This window comes from Ceratotherium simum, chromosome 1, assembly GCF_057802395.1.
Source record: "Ceratotherium simum simum isolate JZ-2026a chromosome 1, ASM5780239v1, whole genome shotgun sequence".
Lineage (NCBI taxonomy): Eukaryota > Metazoa > Chordata > Mammalia > Perissodactyla > Rhinocerotidae > Ceratotherium > Ceratotherium simum.
The window spans coordinates 96,947,859-96,959,504 of record NC_141900.1 but is presented as its reverse complement, the minus strand read 5'-3'; the positions used below and the strand labels follow the sequence as shown (position 1 = coordinate 96,959,504).

Below are 11,646 nucleotides of genomic sequence, written 5' to 3'. Positions count from 1 at the left end.
TATATTGTTTCCTTTCATTGGTCTCATTAAATGTATTGTTCAAACGTTATGTAACTTTACTAACTTGTTATCTATTGATCTATTACTTATGAATGAACTCTTGTTGAAATCTTCCACCAGTATGGCACATTTGCCAATTTCTCATTTTAATATTGTCATTTTTGTATCTTAAGCAACATTTCTTCCACATACATGTTTATTAGAATTTTAATCTTCTTGCGTGAAGTGCAGCTTGCCTATTTTGTAGTCATTAAAGTAACTGAACTATGTTAACATCTACCAATCTTAGAAAAGCAATAATGATGTTTTTTGCCATGAGTATCTTTTATATTTAAATAGCTACACCAGATTTCTTCTGGTTGGGGTTTTTTGACAACTGTGTGTCCTTATCATTTAGGTGTTTCTCTTTTTAATAGTATACAACTTTATTTTTTAAATTATTATTACTATTTTGTTAAGGTTATATTGGATTATAACATCATGTAAATTTCAGGTGTACGTTATATATTTCAGTATCCGTGTAGACTGCATTGTGTTCACCACCAATATTCTAGTTTTTATCCATCACCATACATATGTGCTCCTTTACCCCTTTTGCCCTCTCCCCACCCCCTTCGCCTCTGGTAACCATTAATCTTTTCTCCTTATCTATGTGTGTGTTACACATGTGAATGAAATTCTATGAAGTTTGCCTTTCTCTGTCTGACTTATTTCACTTAGCATAATACCTTCAAGGTCCACCCATGTTGTCACAAATAGCATGACTGTCTTTTTTACGGCTGAGTTATATATATACATATATATATACCACATCTACTTTATCCATTCATCCCCTGATGGGCACTTGGGTTGCTTCCATGTCTTGGCTGTTGTGAATAATGCTGCAATGAACATAGCAGTGCATAAATCTCTTTGAATTGTTGATTTCATGTTCTTTGGAGAAATACCCAGTTATAACTTGATGTTTTAATCTCAATCTTACAATTTCAAACTGCCAAGATTTTAACAGCCAGGCCCATTAATATTGAGTTTAATTAATGATATTTTTATATTTATTTCTTACAGCACGTTTTGTCCTTTATATCTATCCTGCTTTCTCTCTTTTTTCTCTTTTCTCCTTCTCTACCTTCTTTGAATTAATTCTATTTCTTTAATATTCCCTTTTCTAAATCTATATTAGAGTTATATACTCTATTTCGGCCTTGTTAATGGTTACTCTTATTTTTTAAAAGAATACACAATGGAAAGTCTATTAAATATCTCCACTCTTCTCAAAACAAATAAGAAAATATTACCATTTTCAATTCAAGTAACTTGCCTCACCTTGTGTGCCAAAGATATTTTAACATTAGTGCCTATATTAGACACTAGTCCTAGTAGTCAGTCTGTGTAGATTTCAGTACAAGACTGTCAGATTAAATTGATTCCATCACATATATGTTCCATATATTTCTCCTAGGATCATTTCCCATCTCTCTTAAGTATAATTTTGAGAATTATTTTTATTTTCCCCTCCTGAAAATAATTTTTCATCAATCTCATGAATGAGAATGTGTTCTTTATTTATTTTTTTTTGCTGAGGAAGATTAACCCTGAGCTAACATCTGTTGCTAATCTTCCTTGTATTTTGCTTGAGGAAGATTAGCCCTGAGCTAATATCTGTGCCAATCTTCCTCTACTTTATGTGTGGGTCCCTGCCACAGCATGGCTGACCCCACTGGTGTGGGTCCACGCGGGGGATCCAAACCTGTGAACCCGGGTTGCCGAAGGGGAACACACTGAACTTAACTACTACGCCACGGGGCTGGATCCCAATAATTGTTATTTTTAGCCCCCTTTCTTGACTTTCACTGTTGCTGTCAGTCTAATTAATCCTTTTGGAGATATCTATCTTTTCTTTTGATTGCTTTTGAAATCTTCTCTTTTTTGTTCATGTTCTACGATTTCACTATGATGTGTCTATTTACCTTATAAGAGATTCATTAGGATTCATGTCTTTAATATGAAGATTTATGTCTTTAATCACCTCTGGAAAATTCTCAGTTAACATCTCATACAACATTATTTCTATCAGTCTCCCTATTTCCTTTTTCTGAAACTTTAATTATATGTAAGAAAACAAGAGGAAGTTCTCATAAAATATTATGTATGATCAAGTAAAATATTACATATGATTTTTGTTCCCTGTTCTTTAACTTCTCTTTCATATTTCACTTTTAATTTTTCATGCTACATTCCAGGTAATTTCTTCAGATTTGTCTTTTATGTTGTTAACAATCTCTTTAGGAGCGTCTACTCTGCTGTTTAATTTATCCATTTTTTTTTCAGTGATTATATTAATTATTTCTAGATATCCTATTTGGTGATTTTTTTGTTGCCTGATGTTTTTAACAATCTTTTTTTCATTGCTTATGTTTCAATTATCTCTTTTATTCTTTCGAACATTTCAAACATTCATATGTTATAATACCAAATGGCTGTCCATTTCAAATGTTTATTACTTCTGCACACTTTTGTTTTAATGTGCTCAATAGTGGGAGAATATTTGTCTAATGTTAATCTGTGGAATTCCTGAGAGGCATGAATGGAGAGTGCAGAACTTCACGAGTCCCTACTTTTTGCAAGCCTCTCAAATCTAACTCCCAAATGCATGAGCCCAAGAACTGTCTGCTGTACTCTGGGCTGCTGAATAAACCTGTGCCCTTAAGTTCCTAGTATCAGAAAATGCTCTCAGAGCAGCCCCAATGTCAGCTCTGGAATACAACTCTGAGTTTGTTTCCTTTTAATTACATTCTCTCCATAAATTAGATCCCATAACATCATGTAGTCATGATATTTGCTTCCTGTTCTTCCAAGGGAATTATATATTATATTTATTTATTTATAGGATATAAATTCCTAAATCTACAGACATCCCTTCTTCTTATCTTTTTGCCCAACCCATAATTTCAAGAAATATGCTAATATCAGAATAATATTTATAGACCTTATACTCAGTCAAGTTAAAGAACATGCCATATTTTAAATTGGAAATTCCCATACCAACTGACAGAATAGCTTACATAAACAAATTTTCCTTTTCTTGTTCAACAAGTGAACATTCTTTTATATACCCAAAGAATCTCAGACACACGGAAATCATTGACTCTCATATATCCTGGGTAACTGAGAGGTAAAATGCGAAAACCACTAGGATCCCAAGCCCTAGCACCAAGATTTGTTTTACCATGGGTCAATTTAAGACTATTAGGGATCAAAAGTACTCAGTTTCTACTTAGTGCTAACTTTTTCAAGGTAAAATTAATACACTTTACTTTAAAGTCATATGTTCTCCTTTCAGTAGATTAAGAAGTTACATTAATGGTGAATTAAGCCTGCCAGGCTAGACCCGGCCAGGAGAAGACAGAGCTCTTTGCTGAAGAGACCAAGTTTCCAGAGGTTGGCCACTGTGGTGCAGGAAGGAGACTGGGATCTGAATTATTTCTCTGTTGTTACAAGATGCTGATACGTGATATCCTGGGTACTCAGTTGACTGGGGGTGAAGAGTGGTCAGACATGTCTTACTAGGAACTGATTGTGGTCAGTAGATGGAAGGATTTTCCTGTGAAATTGTCTTTCAATCATCTCAGACGTGTTTGGGGCTCTTTAGCCCTCTCTGCTCTTTCCTCTTTTGGGCCAGGCCTCTACATGGGGAACGGGCATCTCTATAGCACAGTATTCTTGCTGCCATTGCAGAAACGCATGGCTATTCCCTCAGCTCTGAGGATTTAACTTTGGTTTGACATGAGATCTCTGAACTGATCAGCTACGAATCCCTGAAGAACATTTCTCAGACTGTGGAGCCAAAAGGGAGACCAGAGTACTTGCCATTTAGTATAACAGAACCAGATCCAGGGATGTATGTTGAAAGGAGATTGCATCCCCTGTCTCCATTGGTCTCCTCATGCTGACCAGGTCTCCTGGTGTCCATGCAAGTCCAGCATCACAGAAGCTCACGAAGGACATAGAAGCAGGAGACAGAGCCCTGCTTCTGATTAAGAGGGAGGTGTATCCACAGTCATGAGAGACAAGTTTGCAGTTGAGACCTGGAAAATCCAGAACAGAGACATCCCAACAGTGTCCACAATTCACCTGGGAAACAGGTGTACCCAGAAGTGTCTGGCCACCCAATGGGACCTTGCATGGGAGCAGGAGTTGGAGTTAGACACTACAGAGAGGAAGGGTCCATGTCCAGTGCATAGGACATAGCCTTTAAAGTCTCTGAGATGGGAAGGGACATGACAGAGAGGAGGGACTGACAGGGTAGCTGGAGGAGAGAGGGCAGAGTGAGCTGTGTAAGCTGGAGCCGAGGAGGTGGGGATATGAAAGACCCTGCAGTGCCTTTGGAGCCACTGCCCCCAATGGGAATGGCGGGCAGGAGCAGAGACCACATGAGGGCCAGGGCTGGGGGAGGACCTTATAGAGAGACAGCAACTAGGTGCCCAGGGAGACAAGGGGGTCTAGATGTATCTACCTACCCATGGCTTTCTATCCTGGAAGTGTCAGACTCAGGACCATGACTAGAAAAATCAGAGCTGGGGAAGCACCTTCCCAGCTAACTGGGCAGCTGCAGAGGAAAGACAGAGCGCAATGGTGGAGACATGTTCACCAGAGGCCCTGCGATCAGGGCCAGGCCTGGCTGAGACTGCCCTGGAGACGGACCTCAGCACACTCTGGCGTTCATGCTGGACACAGGCCACTCGGGTCTCCAAGACTCCTGGGGCTAGGAGTCTGCAAATGGATCGGCTGGGTCTCAAGGTGTAGGGCCTCCCCCTGCCTTTTTGTGCAAAGACAAGTCAGCTGTGCAACGCTGTGGAGTAACTGCTGGCACAGAAGTACACAGATGTCTGGGAGGGGGTAGCGGACTCCAGCGTGAGGAGGAAGTTCTGTTTGGTTGGTCTAGAGACACTGTACCCCTCGGGAGCATCTCCCTTTGCAGCAAAACCAGCACCCCTTGAATAATGGATCAGCCTCAGTCCATGTCCCAGGTCTTGTCGATAATAGTACATAGAGTCGTGGCTCATATCCTGGGCACATCTCAGTGTCGTGTTCTCTCCTGTCCCCAGCACCTGGAATTTTGGGATTTGAGTGACACCAGCATTCACTGGACTGTGGAGAAGGAGATGAAGCTCACACTGGAGACACAACAGAAAGGCTCAGCACTGAGACCTGGAAATTTTCACTCGTGAAAAAATCCCTGCCCAGGACTCACCTGCCTGCAGGAGACAGAAGGCCACTGAGCACAAGAGCCCAATGCTCATGGCAGGAGCAGGGCAGACAGGGGGGTCTTCTGGGTCTTTGTGTAATGGAAGGGGACTGGGGCTCTCCCAGGAGTCATTCTGAGATGTCACTCTCCCTGCCTGGGCCCCAGGGCCAACCTGTCACAAGGGGCCACAGCCCTTCCTCCAGAGGGTCAAAGCAAAAATAAATGTACAAGTGAACAGCTTAGAATGAGAAGAACGCATTTGTCTGGATTGACATAAGTCTTAGAAGTCATTCTTAACGTTTTTGGAAAACAGTTTATAACTTTGTGTGTATTTAGTCTTGTGATATAATTTTTCCTTAATACACTGGTTTTATGTAGTGACGTATTTCTGTAGTTCTGAATCTTAGGGAATATACTATGGCTTTCTGATGCCATTTCTGATTCCTAACTCCCAAATACTCCTTCAAGTATCTGTTTCTACTTTGCTTATTGACCGCCGTCCTAAAGTCCTTCCACCCGCAATGATTCTCCTGGTATCTGGTTGCCAGACCTCAGGGGCAGGCTCATCAACATTTGAGGAGCCGTTTTGCTCTGTTTCTTATCAATTCACTGACAGATGAGACATCTGCCAAATGCAGCTAGAGCCCCTTCATATTCCCCAGAGCACTCGTTCCCGGGTTTGGGGTGAGACAACAGCAAGCAGAACAACCTCACACCTGTGACTGATGTTTCTCTGTGACAAGATGATGGCTGCTCAGCGTTGCAGATGACCTACTGGCACAAAGGAATACAGATGTGTGAGGGACTTGGGGAGAGGTGGCAGACTCCAGAGTAAGTTAACAATGCTCTCTTTTTTACTGAAGAAAATCATTCCCTGGGGAGTATCTTCTTGTGAAGAATGGCTGCCATTAATTAAGTAATAACTATCATGGAGTCCAAAAACCATATCTCATCACACACAGTCCCACACCTAGAAGGACTCTGTACTTGGTTCGATGCTCTGCTGTCATGATCTTCAAATTCTTAATACTATTTGAACCAATGGTCCTGCAAATTATGTAGCTGGTCCTGAGTACATGGTTTTGGACTTGTGGTCTCCTCCTGACCTGCTGGTTTCCCTTCAGCAGAACCACGTGTCTGGGGTCTGTGTGACTCAGTGTCTCTGGGGTCTTGGAGAGAAGGACACAGAAACTAAAGTCAGAACCTAAAGGAGGAGCCTGATGTTGTAACCACAACAACAATCCTTGAAGCCGGGGCCTGGCTAGCCCGTGAGCGGGTTCCATGTCTGTGCCTGGGACTTCTCTGGTCTAGGAGACAGAAGGACACACAGCACAGGACACTGGTGCTCAGGAAAGGCCAGAGCAGAAAGGAGGGTTTTGCAGTTCAAGACTCATGTTTTGTGGGATGGACACTTTGGGTCAAAGCAAAGGAAACTCTTCTCCTAATGTGGAATCAGCTCTCCATAAAGTCACTACTGCCCGTGGTCTGCTCAGCCCCAGCACACAGTGTGTGAACTTGAGGCCTAGCTATGTGTGTGTCTGATGGGAACTCAGAATAATTTCCTTGGAGACAATAAATTTTTGTCAAAATAGCATTATACATAATTTGAATGATTGGGTGCATGAGAAATGAAATGAATAAAAATGAGTAAACAAATTTTATAAATTAGCTTCAAACGGCTAGAAAGACCCTTTGATAGTCATTTTATCAAACTGTCTATCTCCAGATAGAATTGTCCCTACCGTGGATCAGGTATCTCCCATGGTTTCAAGAGTTTCCTTAACTCTTTCCAGGAGCACCTAACTCTCTTAAGTAATTAGATGTGTACTACAGAGAAATTGTTTTAATGGGCAGAGATTTTAAATTTCCATTAAAAAGATGCCTGAGCAAAATTAATCTGTAACAATAGAAATCATATCATTGGTTGTCGCGATGGAGAGAGCCATTGCAAAGATGCCTGAGGGAAATTTCTGGATGATGGAAATGTTCTATATCTTCATGGGATGGGTGTTACATTGGTATATACATATATATTGCTCAAAAAGTATTGATCTGTTCATTTAAAGTGTGTAACGTTTATTATATATAATTCATATGTCAATAAAAGTGATTTAAAAATGCCTGAGGAGGGATGTATGTTACATGCTCCAGTTAATTTCATGTAATGAATCATCGAATATAAATATTTCCATTTCTGTGACATCTGAAGTTTTCAACTACAGGGGTTTTGTGCAAAATGCATCCAAATCTACTTTTGCACATAAGAATTGGTGGAAGAGGCTGTCAGAGATGAGCAAAAGGAATCGAGATATACAGATTCCTGTTATTGTCAGGTACTTTATGCTTGTTAAATTTTTATACAACTCTGGAAGATGGTATGATGGCTAATTTAATGTGTCATCTTGACTAGGCCCCAGGGTGCAGAGATATTTGGTTAAACATCATTCTGGGTGTTCTTGAGAGGGTGTTTTTGGATAAGATTAATATTTAAATAGGAAGATTTTAATATTAGATTAACATTTGAATCAGTAAAGTTAATCAGTAATATTGCCTTCCTTAATGTAAGTGAACCTCACCCAATCAGCTGAAGACATGAATAGAACAAGAAGACTGATCCTCCCCCAGGTAAGAGAGACTAGTTCAGCTGATGGCCTTCAGCTGCAACACCAGCTCTTCCTGCCTAACAGCCTTCAAACTTAAATGTGGGCTATCCCTGCTCTCCAGCACCACCAGCCCAGCTTGCAGATTTTGGACTTACCAGCCTCCACAATCGTGTGAGCTAATTCCTTATAATAAATAGAATACACACACACGCGTGTGTATATATATACACATATATGTATATGCTGTTGTGTTTCTCTCAAAAACCCTAACACAGAGAGATATTATTAGTCTCATTTTATACGTGAAAAAACAGCCTCACATGTCAAGAAACCGGCCTCAGGTCCTGGCTGGCAGCGAGTGTTGGAATTGGCATCAGAGCCAGGCGTACACGGCACCTGGTCAGGGCTCTTTCTCTACACCACTCTCTCCTGGCTAAACTGATCCCTGGCAGTGATTTCATTAGAGCCAGCATGTCTGAAAGGGACATAGGAGACAGCAGCCTGGTTTGAAGATAGGTGTCTCTCTTTATGAAAATGCATTCTAACATCGAGTTACAAACATGGGATTGAAGAGTGAGACAGACCAGGGTTTGAGTCTCACTTCTGCATCCTGATAGCTATTTGATTTGGTCAAGTATTTCACTAAAGAGAAAATTCCCTCATCTGTAAAATAAAAACAGTAATTGCATTTGGCTCTTAGGCTTTTTTCTGTTAATTAATTGAAATTTTAGAAATGAAGGGCTTTTATTTGGCATATAGTAAATTGTCAATAAATGATAGCATGATTGTTTCTGAGTCTTCTACCTGGAGCAGAACTGAACTGTGTCTGTGCCTTAATGTTCTCAGTGCTTGCACTTCTGTAATTGACCTGCACTAATGTGACAGGTGGTTTCCATAGAAACTGTCAAATGTTTAAGGTAAACATTATATATCTAATAATGCGGACCTTAAAACTCTCAAAGGAAAGAAACATATTTTCGTTTTCGATTTTATGTGATACAATACCTTGTACAAAGTAAAGGACCAAAAATGTTTGTTGAGTAAAAGAAACTAAGGAAGAAATAATGATTATCTGTGTTCCTTTCCCTCGTGGTAATTGTATCATGTACAGGAAGATGCACTTTTCTTTGCAAATATCCCATTCCTTTTGCTGTGCAGCTGGGAGGGCAGATCTGGAAACCTCGCTACTCACATAGCCTCCGTGAAAGATAACACACGACCAAGGGCCATGCAACAGCTACAATGCAGAAAATTGTGTCTTTCTGCTTTGTCATAATGATCAATGGATATTCTTTGCCTTGAAGTCAGATGTTCCTTGAAGCGTCAGGAAAGAGGTCATGATAATCACATTTGACTCCCGGTCCTGCTGATCTGGACCTAGAAAAGGGAAGCCAGATGAGGGGACAGTTCTGGGGATGGGAGACCAGAGGTGTTGGGGAACAGATTTGAGTTTGATTCTTTGCTCTGCCCGTTATGAAATGTGAGACCGGGGAAAGTTACTTCCCCTTACATATGTAAACAGGTAAAATAATACTTCTTTTGCATGATTTCTGTGAGCTTAAAGCACATCATATGTAGAAGCAGCAGGTAGAGCATCTGGGAAAGGCCTGTCTGATACATGAGGGCCTGAGCCTGTCTGGCTGGCAGCCGCCACCCTCGCTGTCACTTCCTGAGCTGGGGCAGGAATGTTTTTGTGCTGGAGGCTGCTGATCATGCAGAGCTGTGCCGAGCTGCTGGAACAGAGATACAGGGCCGAGTCTGTCAGCTCCAAGACGCTCACGTTCAGCTCAGAGCTTCCGTCATAGAACTGCTGCCCTGAGAATCCATCTGGGATGGCTCCTTTTCTCTCTCTTCCCCATTATAATGCTGAACGAGGAACTGGGGGCCCTGGCCCAGGGCCTGTTGCTACAAGAACACAGAGACATGTGCAGAGATAGGGGAACATCTCAGTGTCACCTGAGGTCCTTTTGCTTTCTTCAGGTATCTTGGGGTTTGCGAGACTCCAGAATCTACTGGGCCTGTTGTGGAGGAGACAGAAAGCAGCTGGGGGCAGAGCACAGGGGAAGCCTCCTGCTGCAGCCATCACTGGCAGGCTCGTATTTCAGGCACGGCAAAGGCAAAGGAGAGGCTTTCACACCGTGTTTAGGACTCACCTGCTCCCAGGAGACAAAGAGCCACACAGGAGAGGAGCCTGGAGCCCATGGCAGAATCAAGAACCCAAGACATCTCCTGGCTCAGGGGCGGGGTCTCCTGGGGTGAGTGGTTCTGACCTCCCGTTTCCCTGATAGGAGAATTTGCCTATGATATCACTGCTCTGACATCACTGTTCTGTTGTTACTCTCTCACAGATGCCCCCAGCCCGCTGTGGCAGAACCCAGGATCTTCCACTCTAGGCACCATTCCTGTCCTGCACAGCCCCTCAACAAATGGTGGGTGTGACTTGAGCGTCATCCCCATAACCTACAACATACCTCATGTCCCTCTGCCTGCCCCTACCTGACGCAGATTGCCCAGCCCTTGCTGCCCCCACCCCTTCACCCTCCACTTCCTGTGCAGGCTCAGGAGACGGCCTCCTTAGTACCCACTGAGGTTCAAGGCAGGTCTCCACTTCCCTGGGCAGTGAGAGCCTGTTAACTCCATGTGTCCCCGGATCAGTGAACTCAGTAAACTCAAACCCCCTCCTTGAGGCAGGTATGTACCAGAATTCCCTTAACTGTCCTCTCCTGGGCCACTTTCACCATCCCAGGGGGCCTTGCAGTACGTACTGTGAGTCCACAGCGCCACCAAGTGGCTGAAGGTCCACAGTCTCATGGATTCACACCTGTCTGAAACAAGAACAGAAATTCCCCCCAGCCCCCATCTCTGCAGACCTCCCACCCTACCCGCTCACACCCATACTACTGTTCTCCCAGCCTGGTTGATTTAGGGGTGATCTCAAATCTACACTTAGCCTGTGGAGGCAACAGATTGTCTGATCCAACATTTCAATGAAGAAGGAAATAATTGCTGCACCATTGCAATTAGTCTGCTAAGTGGAATAGACAACCTTAAATAATACAGATCATAAAAATAAACAGTCTGATGATCTCAAGCAGATCCAGGCTGGAAACACTATATTCCATAGCTCCTCCTGATTAGTCAGATCCATATATTTCCAGATTTTGTATTTAAATTAATTATTATCAAAATTTAGACAGTGCATTTTATGATGAGCTTGTATATATTTTACATATTTATATTTGAATTCATAAAATCTTAAACAATCCTCTAGCCATAGTTTAGGTCAACCCAGTCGGTACTTACATTTACTATCACTCCCTAGAAGGACCTATGAGTTCTGCTCAGTGACCCATCAACTGCTGATAAATTCCCCCTAGCGAGAAACTATTTCCATTTCGTGTATCTTCGCAAGAAAACACACATGCACGCATACACCTCACATACACACAATTATCCTTTAATTACCAAGATGTCAAGGTTTTATTACTGATCACAGTAATTATTTTTTATGAGTTTTTCAAGTCCATGTCTGAGAAGCAGCCTTGATGATGGAAACACATGTCTCTAAAGATGTGATGGTGGCTGGTGATGGAAAATTCTTTACAGGATCATTTGACTGAATGAATATTACTGTAACATAATTTTCTCTGTTCCAAAATAACATCAGCATATTTCAGCTTTAGATACAATTACGGTCCTTTACAGGACTGGTCATCAGTCCTGGATATGAAAACACAATTGCTCAGAAAATTGCAGAAGTTGTTTGGAAAGCCAAGACTATCCACGACTACCTACTAT

The 11,646-nt window shown here is 41.9% G+C and overlaps 1 pseudogene; it reads right to left on the bottom strand.

The window, feature by feature from the left end:
* Window positions 1-5,140: 5,140 nt before the first annotated feature.
* On the bottom strand, window positions 5,141-10,324 carry LOC101388582 (T cell receptor beta variable 9-like; annotated as a pseudogene).
* Between the last annotated feature and the right edge of the window lie 1,322 nt (window positions 10,325-11,646).